The sequence below is a fragment of the Lissotriton helveticus genome, chromosome 12 (genome assembly GCF_964261635.1).
Source record: "Lissotriton helveticus chromosome 12, aLisHel1.1, whole genome shotgun sequence".
Classification (NCBI taxonomy): Eukaryota; Metazoa; Chordata; class Amphibia; order Caudata; family Salamandridae; genus Lissotriton; species Lissotriton helveticus.
Genome location: NC_136073.1, coordinates 695,992,848 through 696,012,798, shown reverse-complemented (window position 1 = coordinate 696,012,798; position 19,951 = coordinate 695,992,848). Strand labels below are relative to the sequence as shown.

Here is a 19,951-nt window from a genome sequence, read left to right as displayed (position 1 = left end):
GACCACTTCTAGTTCAAAGTTCTGCCTCTCGGACATAAGTCGGCACCTCGCACCTTTTCAAAATGCATGGCGGTGGTAGCGGCTTTCCTACGAAAGCAAAAGATCTTCGTCTATCCTTACCTAGATGATTGGTTACTCAATAGTGCTTCTCCCAGTCTCCTGCAGGAACATCTGGGATACTGCATTCAACTATTAAACCAGTTGGGCCTGTGCGTCAACTTCAAGAAATCTGTTCTCAATCCAACACAGAGGAAACACTACTTGGGCGCTACTCTAGACGCTGCAAATGCCAAAGCGTTTCCTTCAGAGGAGAGACTGTTATCAATACTTCTCAAGGATTGTACTCTCCTGCAAACTTCTCATCCCACGGCCAGGCAGGTGTCCTCTCTGCTGGGCTCGACGGCGTCATGCATATTCATTGTTCCAAATGCCAAGCTACAGACAAGACCCTTACAGCAAGCTCTGGAGGACCAATGGTCTCAAGATTCCAACTGCTGGGAGGACACTATAACTCTTCCTCACGCAGTCCACATCTCAATAAGATGGTGCAAGCAAAAGTCTCATCTTCTGAAAGGAGTTCCTTTCCAACAGGAACTCCCCAAACAAACTCTCATCACAGATGCGTCCCTTCAGGGCTGGGGTGCTGATATGGGATCTCTTGAAGTCCAGGGGATGTGGTCAGAAAAGGAGAAAACTTACCACATCAACATGTTACAACACAGTGGTACATCTGGCTCTCAAGGTGTTCTTTCCCTCCATAGAGTCAAGTTCCGTGCTGGTTTACAGACGAACAATACCACAACGATGTATTACCCGAGCAAACAAGGGGAGACCAGATCCAGACCCCCTGTCTCTGGAGGCGCAAGAGATTTGGAAATGGCTATTGGCTTGGAACATGTCCATATCTGCAGTTCACCTTCCAAGTGCCCTCAATGCACAAGAGGATGACCTAAGCCAAAACTTCGTCGAAGCGCACAACGGGGTGGCAAAAGACAAGATAACACAAGATATTTTTCAGGGATGGGGTTCTCCACACATCGACTTATTTGCGGACACAGCAAAGGCAAAATGACACGCCTTCGCATCCAGACACCCTCAATCAGGCCCCAGAGGGAATGCACTTTTGATTGACTGGTCAGAGAAATTACTCCATGCTTTTCCACCAGTCCCTCTCATACCACTGGTGATCAACAAACTCTACAGATCCAGGGCAGAGATGAACCTGATTGCACAAGAGTGGCCTCGGAAGTAACAGGTTTTTTACTCCAGTAATATTAGTTTTAGTGCTATGGTTTGAAATTATACTTTTTCTCTGAACTAGCACACTTCAGAAGTTCTCATTGGTAGAAGTCTTAAAGGCTCAGTCTAACCAGACCCAGTGTTAAGTTGAAAACACACATGCATTAGGATAAAATATATAAAAGGGTGCACTCACCTTTGGCATGACCTACCCTATAAGTCCCTAGTAGATAATAGGGTAGGGGGATTAAACCTACCTATAAGTCCCTAGTATATAGGGCCTTGTTGTAAGTTCTGAGCCGGAAAGGGGTTCTTTTGGGTGTCACACAGAAGTTTTCATAAAAGAGGTAACGGATGATTAAGGGACAAGGCAGTTCCTGCCTAAAGGAGTTTTAATAGCCAAATAAAGACGTCCAAGATCAAAGGACAAAGTAACAAAATCAAAAGTAGTTATGGGAAAAGTCTTGGATGGGGTGGGAGAATGTCTCTAGTATTTCCGGTTCCCGTAAAAAGCCTTCGCCTTGGGTTCCCCTTATTCCAGGTTCTCTTGGTTGTTCGGGTGGTCCCGCCGACCCAGGGAAGATGTGGAAACAAAGAACAGAACAAAAACTAAGGTCGGTTTATAGACGTAGCTGGTCTTTGTAAGTGCTACCATTACCAGCCTGAGAGGTGTCACCAGGGTGATGAAAAGGTGTGAGGGAACGATCGATAGTGGTGGCCCCTTCCCTTTTCTTAACTCGGGCTTCTTTTTCATTCCTCCCCGCCCCATCAGTCTCCTTAACATTTGTACCCAGTGCACTTGCCTGGAGCCACGGTCTACCTGGATCGCAGCAGTGGGTATTGAGGCGTCCTCTCCCCTCTGGGACGCCGGATACTTTCGCCTTTGTGTGCTCTGGAAGCGAGCTTCCACTGCAGTCTGCTCCTGTTAAGTTGACTCACTTCTCTGTGGTTCTGTGTCTGGTCCCTCATATCGCTATGTCCACGTCCGGATCTTCTCCCTCGATTATTTGCGCTATTCCTGTCCTCCCCGATCCTGTGTTCTCTGCGCCTTAACCTTTGGCATCTGACGTCATCTTAGGGTGCCACTCCTCCACTGGACCTCCGAAAGCTGCTCCGTGGAGAGAACTGCCAGGATCCATGTTGGAGTTCCCAGCTAGCGGGGACTCCATATTACGCTGCCTTTCCTCTCGGGATGGACGATCTGGCCATTCAGTTACAGGAAAATGGGATGGATAGTCAACGTTCCCCTGCAGTTTTCCAGGGTGGTGTAAAGTCTGAAACGAAAAGGGCTGCACAGCTAAGAACCAGCACAATACTTTTGCATTAGTGCCTTTGTGGGTGGCTAGCCAGGTCAAGGGTGCGTGATCTGTTAACAGGAAAAAAGAACGTCCTAACTGATAGTACTGGAGGGATTCCATGGCCCATTTTACTGCTAGGCATTCTTTTTCCATTGTGGCAGAACATCTCTCCCTTGGGAACAGTTTCCTCCTGAGGTATAATACGGGACATACGAGGCCCTGGGAATCAGGTTGCGATAGGACTGCCCCGAGACCTCGGTCCGAGGCATCTGTCTGTAACACAAAGGATTTCTGGAAGTCGGGGCATGTAAGGACAGGGGCATTACATACTGTGAGAAGTTAGCCTGGCATATGATGTCCACTAGTTCTAGTGGGCACCTTGTACCAGTCTAATCGACCCTTATTGATGGTGGTTGTAAAGTCAACCTTATAGAAAGCTATCCTAGGGGTTGCAGTGACGAGCAGTCTTCAGGCTAAGACTTCAGAGAGCGAATTAATCGAGTTGTTTTACCAATTATAATCCCTTGAGTACCAAATGAAAGCACACCACACAAGGTATATATCAAATATGTATGTATTTATTCTAAACACAACCCCACTGCACTCTTTATGAGGTCCGAGGTAAAAGTACAATACAAGTTACTTAATTGGTATACGATAAGTTGCACAGTATACGTTTTGCCCCAGGGGCCTCACAAACCATATACTAAAATAGTGGTATAAGAACCACGTGAGAATTAGAAAGCAGCCTGGGGCCTGTGGAATCGCTGGGGCTACTCTAAACAATCAAAGGTTGGAAAGTAGGAGGCCCATGGGAGTCGCGTGTAGTGGCTAAACACAGCCGCGGGTTATCATTGACTTTCTATGGGAAACGAACAAGTTACAAATTTACAATTTAAGAACACTTCTAAATAAACTACTATGGAACCCTTATGGACTTAGACACTAGGAGGGCCAATGCCCTCGAGACTACCAGAGTACTCGTGTTACCTCACGCACGGAAGCCGGGTGCATAGGTCTCTTTTGTTGTCATGTTTCGTCGTTGATTTCAATAGAGATCTCCAAAGAAGTGCTGCAGGCGACCAGAGGAAAATTGTCCTGGTGGATCCAAGGGTGGATCGAAGATCTGTAGAACCTGAAAGCAGAAGGGACAGAGTCTGGGTCACTTGCCAGTGACCAGGGCGGTGATAGGAAGATGCCACCAGATGTCGGGTGATTTCAGGTGAGGAGGTGAAGCTTGTCTCTTCAGCCACGAGGATCAGAAGGCGTCAACGATGACCAGGAGCTGGATTCAAGCTGTCCCACAAAGGATCTAGTTGACTGTGGCATCGGTATCCAGATTGGACCCAACAAGCCGTGGCAAACGCAACCCACGCAGGAAGTCGAGATGGGCTTTGGTGCAGACCAGCAAGGTCTGAGGAACTTCTCCTTTGCAGGGAAGTCGGAGCAAGCCTGGAGCAACCAGGAAAGTAAGTTAGATTCAAAGAAAAGTCTTCGGGGTCCCTCTCTCTGTCAGTCTCTCTGTCCGTCTCTCTCTCTCAGCCTCTCTCTCTCAGTCTCTCTCTCTCTCAGTCAGTCAGTCTTCCAGACAGTCTCTCTCTCTCTCTCTCTCTCTCTCTCTCTCTCTCTCTCTCTCTGTCAGTCTCTCTCAGTCAGTCATTCTCTCTCTCTCTCGCACTCAGCCAGTCTCTCTCAGTCAGTCTCTCTCTCAGTCAGTGACTCTCTTTGTCAGTCTCTCTCTGTCAGTCAGTCTCTCTCTCTGTGTCAGTCAGTCTCTCTCTGTCAGTCTCTCTATCTCTCTCTTTCTGTCAGTCTCTTTCAGTCAGTCAGTCTCTCCCTTTCTGTCAGCCAGTCTCTCACAGTCTCTCTCTGTCAGTTTCTCTCAGTCAGTCAGTGTCTCTCTCTATGTCAGCCAGTCTCTCTCTCTCAGTCAGTCTCTCTCTCTGTCAGCCAGTCTCTCTCTGTCATTCTCTCTCTCTCTCTCTCTCTCAGTCAGGCTCTCTCTCAGTCAGTCAGTCTCTCTCTCTGTCAATCAGTCTCTCTCTTAGTCAGTGTCTCTCTCAGTCAGTCTCTAAATCAGTCTGTCTCAGTCAGTCAGTCTCTCTCTCTTAGTCAGTCTCTCTCTGTCATTCCCTCTCTCTGTCAGTCTCTCTCTCAGTCTCTCTCTCTGTCAGTCTCTCTCACTGTCAGTCCCTCTCTCTGTCAGTCTCTCTGTCCATCTCTCTCTCTCAGCCTTTCTCTCTCAGTCTCTCTCTCTCTCAGTCAGTCAGTCTTTCAGACAGTCTCTCTCTCTCTCTGTCAGTCTCTCTCAGTCAGTCATTCTCTCTCTCTCTCGCACTCAGCCAGTCTCTCTCAGTCAGTCTCTCTCTCAGTCAGTGACTCTCTCTGTCAGTCTCTCTCTCTCTGTCAGTCAGTCTCTCGCTCTGTGTCAGTCAGTCTCTCTCTGTCAGTCTCTCTCTCAGTCAATCTCTCTCTGTGAGTCTCTCTCTCTCTCTCCAAGTCAGTCTCTCTCTGTCAGTCAGTCTCTCTCTCTGTCGGTCAGTCTCTCAGTCTCTCTCTCTGTCAGTCTCTGTCAGTCAGTCTCTCTGTCAGTCAGTCTCTCTCTCTCTCTGTCAGTCTCTCTCTCTGTCAGTCAGTCTCTCTCTCTCTCCCAGTCAGTCAGTCTCTCTCAGTCAGTCATTCTCTCTCTACCTCAGTCAGTCTCTCTCTCTCTCTCTCTCTCTCTCTCTCTCTCAGTCAGTCTCTCTCAGTCAGTCTCTTTCTCAGTCAGTCTCTCTCAGTCAGTCAGTCTCTCTCGCAGTCAATCATTCTATCTCTCTCTGTCAGTCAGTATCTCTCTACCTCAGTCAGTCAGTCTCTTTCTCTGTCAGTCAGTCTCACTCTCAATCAGTCTCTCTCTCTCTCTCTCTCTGTCAGTCAGTCAGTCAGTCACTCTCTCAGTCAGCCAGTCTCTCTCTCTCTCTCAGTCAGATTCTCAGCAAGTCAATCTCTCGGTCAGTCAGTATTCAGTCTCTGAGTCAGTCAGTCAGTCTCTACTCTCTCTCCTCTCTCTCTCTCTCTCTCTCTCTCTCTCTCTCTCTCTCTCTCTCTCCATTCTCTCTCTCAACTCTGTCCACTCTATCTCCACTCTCTCTCTCTCTCCACTGTCTCTCCACTGTCTCTCTCTCTCCACTTTCTCTCTCTCTACTCTCTCTCCACTCTCTCACTCCTCTCTCTCCACTCTCTCTCCACTATCTCTCCATTGTCTCCCTCCACTCTCTCTCTACTCTCTCCCCACTCTCTCCCCACTCTCTCTCTCTGTACCCTCTCTCCCTTCTCTCTCTCTCCACTCTCTCTCCACTCTCTCTCCATCTCCACTGTCTCTCTCCACTCTCTCTCCTCTCTCTTTCCACTCTCTCTCCACTCTCTCTTCACTCTCTCTATCTCTCCACTCTCTCTCCACTCTCTCCACTCTCTCTCCACCCTCTCTCAACTCTCTCTCCAGTCTCTCTCTCTCCACTCTCTCTCTCTACTGTCTCATTCCACTCTCTCTCCACTCTCCTCTCTCTCTCTCTCTCTCCAATCTCTCCACTCTCTCTCTCCACTCTCTCTCCCCACTCTCTCTCCACTGTCTCTCTCTCTCCACTGTCTCTCTCTCCACTCTCTCTCGCTCACTCTCTCCACTGTCTCTCCACTCGCTCTCTACTCTCTCTCCACTGTCTCTCTCCACTCTCTCTCCACTCTCTCTCCACTCTCTCTCCCCACTCTCTCTCTCTCTCCACTCTCTCTCTCTACTCTCTCTCCATTCTCTCTTCCTCCACTCTCTCTCCACTCTCTCTCTACTCTCTCTCTCTCCACTTTCTCTCCACTGTCCCCCTCCACTCTGTATACTCTCTCTCCACTCTCTCTCCACTGCCTCTCTCTCCACTCTCTCTCTACTCTCTCTCTCTCTCCACTCTCTCTCTCTCCACTCTCTTCACTCTCTCCACTCTCTCTCTCTCCACCCTCTCTCTCTACTCTCACTCTCTCTCTCTCCACTGTCTCTCTCCACTCTCTCTTTCTCCTCTCTCTCGACTCTCTCTCGACTGTCTCTCTCTCTCGACTCTCTCTCTCCACCTTCTCTCTCCCTCTCCCTCCACTGTCTCTCTCCACTCTCTCTCCACTCTCTCTCTCAACTCTCTCTCTCTCTCCACTCTCTCTCCACTCTCTCCCACTCTCTTTCACAAAGTAGTGTGCGTTCCATGGGCGTCCGCAGAAATGTTTCCAGGGGCACATTTTTAACTTCATCACCATCCCCCTTGCACCCTTCTCCCCTCTGCCTTGCACCCTTCTCGCCCTCCCCCTTGCACCCTTCTGGCCCTCCCCCTTGCACCCTTCTCCCCCTTCCCTTGCCCCCTTTTCTACCTTGCACCATTCTCCCCCCTGCCTTGCACCATTCTCCCCTCTGCCTTGCACCCTTCTCCCCTCTGCCATGCACCCTTCTCCCCTCTGCCTTGCACCCTTCTCCTCTCTGCCTTGCACCCTTCTCCCCTCTGCCTTGCACCCTTCTCCTCTCTGCCTTGCACCCTTCTCCCCTCTGCCTTGCACCCTTCTCCTCTCTGCCTTGTACCCTTCTCCCCTGCGCCTTGCACCCTTCTCTACCTTGAACCCTTCTCCTCTCTGCCTTCCACCCTTCTCCTCTCTGCCTTGCACCCTTCTCTACCTTGCACCCTTCTCCTCTCTGCCTTGCACCCTTCTCACCTCTGCCTTGCACCCACCTCCTCTCTGCCTTGCACCCTTCTCCCCTCTGCCTTGCACCCTTCTCCCCTTTGCCTTGCACCCTTCTCTAACTTGAACCCTTCTCCTCTCTGCCTTGCACCCTTCTCCTCTCTGCCTTGCCTCCTTCTCCCTTCTGCCTTGCACCCTTCTCCCCCTCCCTGTTGCACCCTTCTCCCCTCTGACTTGCACCCTTCTCCCCTCTACCTTGTACCCTTCTCCCCTCTGCCTTGCACCATTCTCCCCCTCCCTGTTGCACCATTCTCCCCTCTGCCCTGCACCCTTCTCCTCTCCACCTTGCACCCTTCTCCCCTCTGCCTTGCACCCTTCTCCCATACGGCTTACACCCTTCTCCCTCTCCCCGTTGCACCATTCTCCCCTCTGCCTTGCACCCTTCTCCTCTCCACATTGCACCCTTCTCCGCTCCACCTTGCACCCTTCTCCCCCTCCCCGTTGCACCAGTATCCCCTCTGTCTTGCACCCTTCTCCTCTCCACCATGCACCTTTCTGCTCTTTGCCTTGCACCCTTCTCCCCTCTGCCTTGCACCCTTCTCCCCTCCGCCATGCACCCTTCTCTACTTTGCACCCTTCTTCTCTCTGCCTTGCACCCTTCTCCCCTCTGCCTTGCATCCTTCTCCTCTCTGCCTTGCACCCATCTCCTCTCTGCCTTGCACCCTTCTCCCCTCTGCCTTGCACCCTTCTCCCCTCTGCCTTGCACACTTCTCCCATACGGCTTACACCCTTCTCCCTCTCCCCGTTGCACCATTCTCCCCTCTGCCTTGCACCCTTCTCCTCTCCACCTTGCACCATTCTCCCCACCACCTTGCACCCTTCTCCCCCTCCCCGTTGCACCAGTATCCCCTCTGTCTTGCACCCTTCTCCTCTCCACCATGCACCTTTCTGCTCTTTGCCTTGCACCCTTCTCCCCTCTGCCTTGCACCCTTCTCCCCTTCGCCATGCACCCTTCTCCTCTCTGCCTTGCACCCTTCTCCTCTCTGCCTTGCACCCTTCTCCCCTCTGCCTTGCACCCTTCTCCCCTCTGCCTTGCACCCTTCTCCCCCTCCCTGTTGCACCCTTTTCCTCTCCGCCTTGCACCCTTCTCCCCTCCGCCTTGCTCCCTTTTCTACCTTGCACCATTCTCCCCTCTGCCTTGCACCCTTCTCCCCTCTGGCTTGCACCCTTCTCCCCCTCCACGTTGCACCCTTCTCCTCTCCGCCTTGCACCCTTCTCCCCTCCGCCTTGCACCCTTCTCCCTGTCCCCGTTGCACCATTCTCCCCCTCACCGTTGCACCATTCTACCCTCTGCCTTGCACCCTTCATCTCCCCACCATGCACCCTTCTCCTCTCTGCCTTGCACCCTTCTCCACTCCGCCTTGCACCCTTTTCTACCTTGTACCATTCTCCCCTCTGCCTTGCACCATTCTCTCCTCTGCCTTGCACCCTTCTCCCCTCTGCCTTGCACCCTTCCCCCCTCTGCCTTGCACCCTTCTCCCCTCTGCCTTGCACCCTTCTCCTCTCTGCCTTGCACCCTTCTCCCCTCTGCCTTGCACCCTTCTCCCCCTGCGCCTTGCACCCTTCTCTACCTTGCACCCTTTTCCTCTCTGTCTTACACCCTTCTCCTCTCTGCCTTGCACCCTTCTCTACCTTGCACCCTTCTCCTCTCTGCCTTGCACCCTTCTCCCCACTCCTCACTGCCTTGTACCCTTCTCCTCTCTGCCTTGCACCCTTCTCCCCTCTGCCTCGCAACCCTCTCCTCTCTGCCTTGCACCCTTCTCTACCTTGAACCCTTCTCCTCTCTGCCTTGCACCCTTCTACCATCTACCTTGTACCCTTCTCCCCTCCGCCTTGTACCCTTCTCCCCTCCCTGTTGCACCCCTCTCCCCTCTGCCTTGCACCCTTCAACCCTCTGCCTTGTACCCTTCTTCCCTCTGCTTTGCACCCTTCTCCCCTCCGCCTTGCACCCTTCTCCCCCTCCACGTTGCACCAGTCTCCCCTCTGTCTGCACCCTTCTCCTCTCCAGCTTGCACCCTTCTCCTCTTTGCCTTGCACCCTTCTCCCCTATGCCTTGCACCCTTCTTCTCTCTGCCTTGCACCATTCTCCCCTCTGCCTTGCACCCTTCTCCCCCTCCCCGTTGCACCAGTATCCCCTCTGTCTTGCACCCTTCTCCCCTCTGCCTTTAACCCTTCTCCCCTCTTCCTTGCACCCTTCTCCCCTCTGCCTTGCACCCTTCTCCTCTTTGCCTTGCACCCTTCTTCCCTCTGCCTTGCACCCTTCTCCCCTCTGCCTTGCACCCTTCTCTACCTTGCACCCTTCTCCCTTCTGCCTTGCAACCTTCTCCCCTCCACCATGCACCCTTCTCCTCTCTGCCTTGCACCCTTCTCCCTCTGCCTTGCACCCTTCTCCCCTCTGCCTTGCAACCTTCTCCCCTCCACCATGCACCCTTCTCCTCTCTGCCTTGCACCCTTCTCCCCTCTGCCTTGCACCCTACTCCTCCTCCGCCTTGCACCCTTTTCTACCTTGCACCATTATCCCCTCTGCCTTGCACCCTTCTCCCCTCTGCCTTGCACCCTTCTCCCCTTTGCCTCGCACCCTTCTCCTCTCTGCCTTGCACCCTTCTCCTCTCTGCCTTGCCCCTTCTTCCCTCTACCTTGCAGCCTTCTCCCCTCTGCCTTGCACCCTTGCACCCTTCTCCCCCTCCCCGTTGCACCCTTCTCCCCTCTGCCTTGCACCCTTCTCCCCTCCGCCTTGCACCCTTCTCTACCTTGCACCCTTCTCCCCTCTGCCTTGCACCCTTCTCCCCCTCACCGTTGCACCATTCTTCCCTCTGCCTTGCACCCTTCATCTCTCCACCTTGCTACCTTCTCCTCTCTGCCTTGCACCCTTCTATCTCTGCCTTGCACCCTTTTCCCCTCCGCCTTGTGCCCTTCTCTACCTTGCATCCTTCTCCTCTCTGCCTTGCACCCTTCTCCTCTCTGCCTTGCACCCTTCTCCCCTCTGCCTTGCAGCCTTCTCCACCTTGCACCCTTCTCCTCTCTGCCTTGCACCTTTCTCCCCTCTGTCTTGCACCCTTCTCCTCTCTGCCTTGCACCCTTCTTCCCTCTGCCTTGCACCCTTCTTCCCTCTGCCTTGAACCCTTCTCCCCTCTACCTTGCACCCTTCTCTACCTTGCACCCTTCTCCTCTCTGGCTTGCACCCTTTCCTCTCTGTCTTGCACCCTTCTCCCCTCTACCTTACACCCTTTTCCCCTCTGCCTTGCTCCCTTTTCCCCTATGCCTTGCATCCTTCACCCCTCTGCCTTGCACTCTTCTCACCCTCCCTGTTGCACCCTTATCCCCTCTGCCTTGCACCCTTCTCCTCTCTGCCTTGCACCCTTCTCCCCTCCGCCTTGCACCCTTCTCCTCTCTGCCTTGCACCCTTCTCCCCTCTGCCTTGCACCCTACTCCTCCTCCGCCTTGCACCCTTTTCTACCTTGCACCATTATCCCCTCTGCCTTGCACCCTTCTCTCCTCTGCCTTGCACCCTTCTCCCCTTTGCCTCGCACCCTTCTCCTCTCTGCCTTGCACCCTTCTCCTCTCTGCCTTGCCCCTTCTTCCCTCTGCCTTGCACCCTTCTCCCCTCTGCCTTGCTCCCTTTTCTCCTCTACCTTGCACCCTTCTCCCCTCTGCCTTGCACCCTTGCACCCTTCTCCCCCTCCCCGTTGCACCCTTCTCCCCTCTGCCTTGCACCCTTCTCCACTCTGCCTTGCACCCTTCTCCCCTCCGCCTTGCACCCTTCTCTACCTTGCACCCTTCTCCCCTCTGCCTTGCACCCTTCTCCCCCTCATCGTTGCACCATTCTTCCCTCTGCCTTGCACCCTTCATCTCTCCACCTTGCTACCTTCTCCTCTCTGCCTTGCACCCTTCTATCTCTGCCTTGCACCCTTTTCCCCTCTGCCTTGCACCCTTCTCCCCTCCGCCTTGCACCCTTCTCTACCTTGCACCCTTCTCCTCTCTGCCTTGCACCCTTCTCCCCTCTGCCTTGCACCCTTCTCCACCTTGCACCCTTCTCCCCTCTGCCTTGCACCCTTCTCCTCTCTGCCTTGCACCTTTCTCCCCTCTGTCTTGCACCCTTCTCCTCTCTGCCTTACACCCTTCTTCCCTCTGCCTTGCACCCTTCTTCCCTCTGCCTTGAACCCTTCTCCCCTCTGCCTTGCACCCTTCTCTACCTTGCACCCTTCTCCTCTCTGGCTTGCACCCTTTCCTCTCTGTCTTGCACCCTTCTCCCCTCTACCTTACACCCTTTTCCCCTCTGCCTTGCTCCCTTTTCCCCTATGCCTTGTATCCTTCACCCCTCTGCCTTGCACTCTTCTCACCCTCCCTGTTGCACCCTTATCCCCTCTGCCTTGCGCCCTTCTCCTCTTTACCTTGCACCCTTCTCCCCTCTGCCATGCACCCTTCTGCCTTGCACCCTTCTCTACCTTGCATCCTTCTCCCCACTGCCTTGCACCCTTCTCCTCTCTGCCTTGCACCCTTCTTCCCTCTGCCTTGCACCCTTCTCCCCTCTGCCTTGCACGTTTCTCCCCTCTGCCTTGCCCCCTCTCCCCTCTGCCTTGCAGCCTTCTCTCCTCTGCCTTACACCCTTATCCCCTCTGCCTTGCGCCCTTCTCCTCTTTACCTTGCACCCTTCTCCCCTCTGCCATGCACCCTTCTGCCTTGCACCCTTCTCTACCTTGCATCCTTCTCCCCACTGCCTTGCACCCTTCTCCTCTCTGCCTTGCACCCTTCTTCCCTCTGCCTTGCACCCTTCTCCCCTCTGCCTTGCACGTTTCTCCCCTCTGCCTTGCCCCCTCTCCCCTCTGCCTTGCAGCCTTCTCTCCTCTGCCTTGCACCCTTCTCCCCTCTGCCTTGCACCCTTCTCCACTCTGCCTTGCACCCTATTCCACCTCCGCCTTGCACCCTTTTCTACCTTGCACCCTTCTCCCCTTTGCCTTGCACCCTTCTCCCCTCTGCCTTGCACCCTTCTCCCCTCTGCCTTTAACCCTTCTCCCCTCTGCCTTGCACCCTTCTCCCCTCTGCCTTGCACCCTTCTCCTCTTTGCCTTGCACCCTTCTTCCCTCTGCCTTGCACCCTTCTCCCCTCTGCCTTGCACCCTTCTCTACCTTGCACCCTTCTCCCTTCTGCCTTGCCACCTTCTTCCCTCCACCATGCACCCTTCTCCTCTCTGCCTTGCACCCTTCTCCCTCTGCCTTGCACCCTTCTCCCCTCTGCCTTGCAACCTTCTCCCCTCCACCATGCACCCTTCTCCTCTCTGCCTTGCACCCTTCTCCCCTCTGCCTTGCACCCTACTCCTCCTCCGCCTTGCACCCTTTTCTACCTTGCACCATTATCCCCTCTGCCATGCACCCTTCTCCCCTCTGCCTTGCACCCTTCTCCCCTTTGCCTCGCACCCTTCTCCTCTCTGCCTTGCACCCTTCTCCTCTCTGCCTTGCCCCTTCTTCCCTCTGCCTTGCACCCTTCTCCCCTCTGCCTTGCTCCCTTTTCTCCTCTACCTTGCACCCTTCTCCCCTCTGCCTTGCACCCTTCTCCCCCTCCCCGTTGCACCCTTCTCCCCTCTGCCTTGCACCCTTCTCCCCTCCGCCTTGCACCCTTCTCTACCTTGCACCCTTCTCCCCTCTGCCTTGCACCCTTCTCCCCCTCACCGTTGCACCATTCTTCCCTCTGCCTTGCACCCTTCATCTCTCCACCTTGCTACCTTCTCCTCTCTGCCTTGCACCCTTCTATCTCTGCCTTGCACCCTTTTCCCCTCCGCCTTGTACCCTTCTCTACCTTGCATCCTTCTCCTCTCTGCCTTGCACCCTTCTCCTCTCTGCCTTGCACCCTTCTCCCCTCTGCCTTGCACCCTTCTCGACCTTGCACCCATCTCCCCTCTGCCTTGCACCCTTCTCCTCTCTGCCTTGCACCTTTCTCCCCTCTGCCTTGCACCCTTCTCCTCTCTGCCTTGCACCCTTCTTCCCTCTGCCTTGCACCCTTCTTCCCTCTGCCTTGAACCCTTCTCCCCTCTGCCTTGCACCCTTCTCTACCTTGCACCCTTCTCCTCTCTGGCTTGCACCCTTTCCTCTCTGTCTTGCACCCTTCTCCCCTCTACCCTACACCCTTTTCCCCTCTGCCTTGCTCCCTTTTCCTCTATGCCTTGCATCCTTCACCCCTCTGCCTTGCACTCTTCTCACCCTCCCTGTTGCACCCTTATCCCCTCTGCCTTGCACCCTTCTCCTCTCTGCCTTGCACCCTTCTCCCCTTCTCCCCTCCGCCTTGCACCCTTCTCCTCTCTGCCTTGCACCCTTCTCCTCTCTGCCTTGCACCCTTCTCCTCTCTGCCTTGCACCCTTTTCCCCCTCCCCGTTGCACCCTTTTTCCCTTTGCCTTGCACCCTTCTCCCCTCCGCCTTGCACCCTTCTCTACCTTGCACCCTTCTCCTCTCTACCTTGCACCCTTCTCCCCTCTACCTTGCTCCCTTCTCTCCTCTGCCTTGCACCCTTCTACCCTCTACCTTGCACCCTTCTCCCCTCCACCTTGCACCCCTCTCCCCTCCGCCTTGCACCCTTCTCCCCTCCGCCTTGCTAGGGCACTCTCTCACATAAAACCAAGCACTCTACCTCCCGGATTGTTGAGGTCTGCCTTAGGAGTGGCTTATAGGTGTATATGTGTCTATATAGGTACATAGATATAGGTATACTATATCTAAGTAAGGGGTGATTACACCACCTTACCCAGGCTGTGTGAACAGACCGGTGGTGTCAGCTTGGAAGGCAAACCAGGGGTGGAACAATACATGCTCCAGCCCCTGGTAGGCCTAGGGTGCACCTATGCCCTGGGTACCTATGGTACACTATACAGGGGCTCACAAGGGTGACCCAGTAACCAATCTGGTATGTACCTAAAGTACATGGTATCAATTTAGAGAGAGAACAGCTGGGCTGTTGGCCTGATTAGCAGGTCCACAGCCACACTAAAGTCGAAAAACTAGAGAATCACATCAAAAAGTGGGGGTACCCATAGGAAACTGACCGTACTCTCCTGCACATACCAGCTGTTTTAGTGATCTAAAACTGTGTTCCTGAGCTGCCCCCCATTGTATCTTGTGTCGGGTGCTGGTGTGCCTAAGTAGATCTGCGAGAGGACTGGTTACCCCGAGAACTGTGGTAAGAATCTACGCTAGTATCCTACTAACCCGAAGAAGGCCCTTACTTCTTTTCGGTTGCTGGGTGGCAGAATGTTTTGTATAGCCTCCAGCTTGTTGTGTTGAGGTTTAATCTCCTGTCTGCTGATCGTGTACCCTAAATACTCGATTTGATATGTACCAAGTGTAGTCTTTTTGGGATTTAAAATCAGTCCTGCCTGAGTCAGAGTGTTGAACATGCTTCACAGATGACTTAAGTGGGTCTCCCAGTCTGGGATATGGACGACAATATAATCTAAATATGCCACAGCATATTATTGATGGGCTTTAAGTATCACATCCATTAACCGCTGAAAAGTCGTGGGGCCTCCGTGAAGTCCAAAGGGCATTACTTTGAAGTGATAGAGCCCAGACGGTGTAGAAAAAGCATTCTTTCCCCTTGCTGATCTGGTTAGGGGAATTTGCCAATATCCTTTGGTTATGTCAATAGTAGACATGACTCATGCTTCCCCTAACCTCTCTATTAATTATCCACTCGTGGCATTGGATAGTTGTTGAATTTTGAGTGGTCATTCAATTGACGAAAGTCAATACAAAAACGAATACTACTGTCTGGTTTGGGCACTAAAACAATGGGAGAGCGCCAAGCCCTCTGAGAAGGCTCAATAATGTCTGCCTTAAGCATTGCTTCTACTTCTTGTTCTATCGTTACACGTCTTGCTTCTGGTATTCGGTAGGGTTTTAGATTGATCATCTTCCCTTCTGAGGTTAAGATATCGTGTGCTACCAATGGGATTCGTCCTGGTTTACTAGAACGTAATCCCGTAAACCCGTTGAGTAACTATTGTACTTGTTTCTTTTGTTCAAGGGAAAGTTCTGATCCCATGTTAGGTACCTCATTTTCTGTGTCTGTTCCACTCCCTGCATGTATTTTGAGTGGTTTAGAGAGGGTTACCTGTTGTATGGTGACAACTGAATCTCCTGGGAGGTCATCAGATTCCTCCCATTCTTTTAGGAGATTTATGTGATATGTTTGCCCGTAGTTCCCTGTATGGGGCACTGCAACTCTATATGAAACAGGAGTTACCTTTTTGGTGACTACATAGGGCCCTTGCCATGTGGCTAACAGTTCTTTTCGGATGAGGGCAGAAGGATTAACACTTTGTCTCCTATGTCTAAAGTCTGCATCTTAATATGTCAGTCATATTGTTCCTTCTGAGTCGTTTGTGCTTTGTCCATATTTTAATGCATGGTGTCCCACAGGGACGCTAGGGTTTCCTTCAAGGTTTGCATGTATCCTAAAAGGGGTCTAATATCGTCTCCTCTTCTGTCTACTGTTCTGCTGCCATTTCGAGCAGTGTTCGGTATTTCCTGCCAAACAGGAGTTCAAAGGGGCTAAATCCTGTTGATTTCTCTTCATGTGACCTGATAGCAAAGAGAACAAGGGGAAGTTTACGGTCCCAATCCTTCCCTGTCTCACTGATCAGTTTTTGGAGTATGTTTTTTTATGGTTTGATTGTACCTTTCCACTAACCCATCCGTCTGGGGGTGATATACAGCCGTTCTGATGTGACGTACTCCTAGCAGTTTACAGATTTCCTTCATTAATTTAGCCATGAAAGGAGTCCCCTGGTCTGTCAGTATCTCCTGGGGGAACCCCACACGGGAGAAGAAGGAAATCATGGCCTGGGCTACTGTAAGGGTGGTCATGCTTGTGAGAGGTATGGCTTGGGGATATTAGGTGGCATAGTCCACCAGGACTAATATGTACCGATGTCCTCTAGAAGAGGGAATCAAAGGACCAACCAGGTCATACCTACTCTGTGGAAGGGTATGTCGATCAGTGGTAAGGATTATAAAGGTACCTTTTTGACTTTGGAAGTGTTGATTAATTGACATTTAGGACAGGTAGCACAGAATCTAGCAGTCTCCTTGTAAATCCCTGGCCAATAAAATCGCTCCAACAAATACCTCAAGGTAAGTTCTCGACCATAGTGTCCCCCTCCTACTTGTTAATGAGCTAAATGTAGAGCTTGTTCTCTGAATGCTACAGGAATTACCAGTAGCTCACAATGGGACCCATCGCCTCCCGTAGCCCTATGCAGTAGGCCCCTTTTAATAAAAAACATGGGCCTACCTTATGAGGGTCCGCTTCTTGCATTTGATTCCATGCGTTCACTAAGGTGCTGTCTTCCATCTGTGCTGCTCGAAAACTCCGAGAGGGGGTATTCCCATTATCTGGGGAAGGAAGCATACATGAGGAAAGAAGTAGACTAGCCTGATTATACCATTCCTTATATTTCCTTTTCCTGCTTCTGTGTTTCTTTTCCCTGGTCTGGGGACTCTGTAAAGGTTCTTTGGAGAATGGGACTTCTTGTAACCAGTGTTTTTCAAGGGACAAGTTTGTTACGATTGCTAAGTACTCATTAAAGTTTGGAACAGCAGTACCTAGACGTGCCCTTTCAGGAACCTGGGGAACTACCCCTACTTTTCAAACCTGTGGATAGCCATCTATTTCCAACAGAATTTCTACCAAAGGATAAGCCCTAACATCTCCATGCACCCACGAGACCAGTACTTTTTCATTTCCACATGCTTTTGCTAAGGGGACCAATTCCTGAGAAACCACGGTATGGTGACAGCCTGTGTCGAGTAAGGCCTCTAGTGGTCATCTATTCTCTCATATGGATTTCTTGTATCATTCCCCCACTTCTCCTGTGCTTAGGATTCTGCCCCGGGATAAGCCTACCTCCATGGGTTCTGTGGTATCAGGTTGTAGGGGACAATCGCGGGCTATGTGACCCCATTGGGCACATCTGAAACATTGGCGACACACTGGTAGTTGGGGATTTTTAGGAAGGACTTTATTCATAGGCCTGCTCAGGGAAGGAGTACGCCTGTCTCCGCTGTCACTAGATACTCGGGGAGAAGGTTTGGGAAGAACAACAGGTCCCTTTCCTGTTCGTGCTTTGAAATCAGGAGCACTGTGGTAGGCACAAGTCAATTCCACGGCAATGTGAGCTGTCAGGTTTGGATGCTGTTTTACCCAAGCTCTGGTATCTACGGGTAAAGCTTCTAAGTATTGTTCCAAGGAGACCATTTGAGTGATTTCCTCCATAGTGGAGGTTTGGGGTTGTAACCACTGTGTTCCCAGATCTCGGATTCTATAAAAGAGAGCCCTGGGGTTTTCCCCTGTCACCCATTTCTCCTTACAAAAACGGGCTCTATAGTATTCATGGTCGCAGCCTAATCTCTCTAAAATCGTTTTTTTATATCTGGATATGGAGTAACCCCAGCCGCATTGGCAGCCTGATACGCTGCTTGTAACTCGCCAGACAACAACGGGGCAATATATTGACCCCACCTTTCCAGAGACCACATGGTGGTGGTGGCTACCCTTTCTAAATTAGTAAAGAAATAATCAGGGTCGTCACCCTCCTGAAATTTCTGTAACACACTACCAGGGACATTAGGATGGACCCTGGTGCTGGAGATAACGTCGGTAAGGCGCAGGATAGCAGTGTCTTGCACTTTTTGGATATTTGTGAGGAGCATTGCCTGTTCTTTTAGGGCTGTTTGAAATGCTGCTCTCTCTTTCTGTGCATTTTGGCTTTGTTGTTCAAAGACCAGCTGTAAGTGTCTCTGTCCTTCTGCCAGCTGGCTCATCATGTCTTGCGTGGTAATGGGTTGGGTCATATTTCAGCCTCAGATGACAAAATCCAACTTCTGACACCACTTGTTTTAAGTTCTGAGCCGGAAAGGGGTTATTTTGGATGTTACACAGAAATTTTCATAAAAGAAGGCTAGGTAACGGGTGATTAAGCCCTTGACCGCGGCGCAAATTCCGCTGCCGTGCTGGGGAATTAATGAGTGGGCATGTTTCGGACGGCCCCCGGCCATCCTCCGCACACGCCCACTGTGTCGTCGGACGGCCGGTGCCGTCCGACGCACGCAACGGGTTAAGGGACAAGGCAGTTCATGCCTAAAGGAGTTTTAATAGCCACATAAAGACGTCCAAGATCAAAGGACAAACTAACCAAATCAAAAGTAGTTCTGGGAAAAGTCTTGGATGGGGTGGGAGAATGTCTCTAGTATTTCTGGTTACCGTGGAAAGCCTTCGCCTTGGGTTCCGCTTCCTCCAGGTTCTCTTGGTTTTAAGGGTGGTCCCACAGTCCCAGGGCAGATGTGGAAACAAAGAACAGAACAAAAACTAAGGTCAGTTCATAGATGTTGCCGGTCTTTGTTAGTACTACCGTCACCAGCCTGAGCGGTGTTACCAGGGTGAGGGAAAAGGTGTGAGGGAACAATCGATAGTGGTGGTCCCCTCACCTTTTCTTTACACAGGCTCTTTTTTCACTCCTCCCCACCCCGTCAGTCTCCTTAACATTTGTACCCAGTGCACTTGCCTGGAGCCGTGGTCCTCCTGAACCACAGCAGTGGGTATCAGAGTGTCCTCTCCTCCTCTGGGACTTCCGGATACTTCTGCCTTTGTGTGCTCTGGAAGCGAGCCTCCACTGCAGTCTGCTCCTGTTAAGCTGACGCACTCCTCCGTGGTTTTGTGTCCGGTCCCTCCTATCGCCACGTACGCGTCCGTATCTTCTTCCCCGATGAACCGCGCTTTTCCTGTCCTCCAGGATCCAGTGTTCTCTGCGCCTTTACCTTTGGCGTCTGACATCATCAGAGGGCACCACTCCTCCGCTGGACTGCCGACCGCTGCTCTGCGGAGAGAACTGCCGGGATCCATGTTGGAGTTCCCGGCTAGCGGGTACTACATATTACAGGCCTGGCTGTTCAGAGGCCAGCAGCCCTTTCTGCAATTGCATGTGTGCACTGCTGAGTGCCTGAGGTTATTTTAAAAGCAGCCCTTTGCTTACAGCTAACATCCTCTGTTTTCACATGTCCTTTACCAGTACCACCGCAACAAGATTGACAACTATTCCACTTTTCAATTATGTTTTGACTCTAAAGTTTGGGAATTTTGTGAACACCAATCTACATGGTAAAGGTATAAGCAAAAATGTGTCACTAGCAGAAATTTGTCAAAAGACATAGCCTGACATTTGTCCTCTGAACACATAGCAGTTGTGACAAGCTGAAAACAAAATGAATATGTGTACTAGATTCCTGCTGTTGATGTCAACACTGTTTCCATGGGGGGGGGGGGATCTCTCTCTAAAGCTGTGTCCTTAACAACCCACATAGAAGTTTACACAAATCCTACACACTCGGGCCTATGCAAGCAGAGCTAGCTATCCAATGTATTATCTGGATCGTAAAGCATATTTGCAGGAAAGCTAGCCTTCGTGTTAAATAGATAAGACAGCCTGATAAATATGACAGCAAAGCACAGTCTTCTCATCAGGCATGTAAAAAAATATGGCAAAGGCAAGAATGCTGCTGTCAGTTTGGGGCTATGTTGAAGTGTGTGGCGAGTGAGCTACTTTTATTTGTAAAAAACATACTGATATCTCAATGCTTAGGTAGATTTGAAATAGTTCAAAAGTACTGTTGTACTTTTCATAATA

General features: G+C 51.8%; 1 long non-coding RNA gene across 1 annotated transcript; it reads right to left on the bottom strand.

The window, feature by feature from the left end:
• Positions 1-3,095: 3,095 nt before the first annotated feature.
• LOC144798408 (uncharacterized) lies at positions 3,096-19,083 on the bottom strand. Its single transcript, XR_013603534.1, has 3 exons — positions 18,532-19,083; positions 16,564-16,664; positions 3,096-3,989 (listed from the first exon to the last, which is right to left on the bottom strand). It is a non-coding gene; the product is annotated as an uncharacterized LOC144798408 (long non-coding RNA).
• Positions 19,084-19,951: the final 868 nt, after the last annotated feature.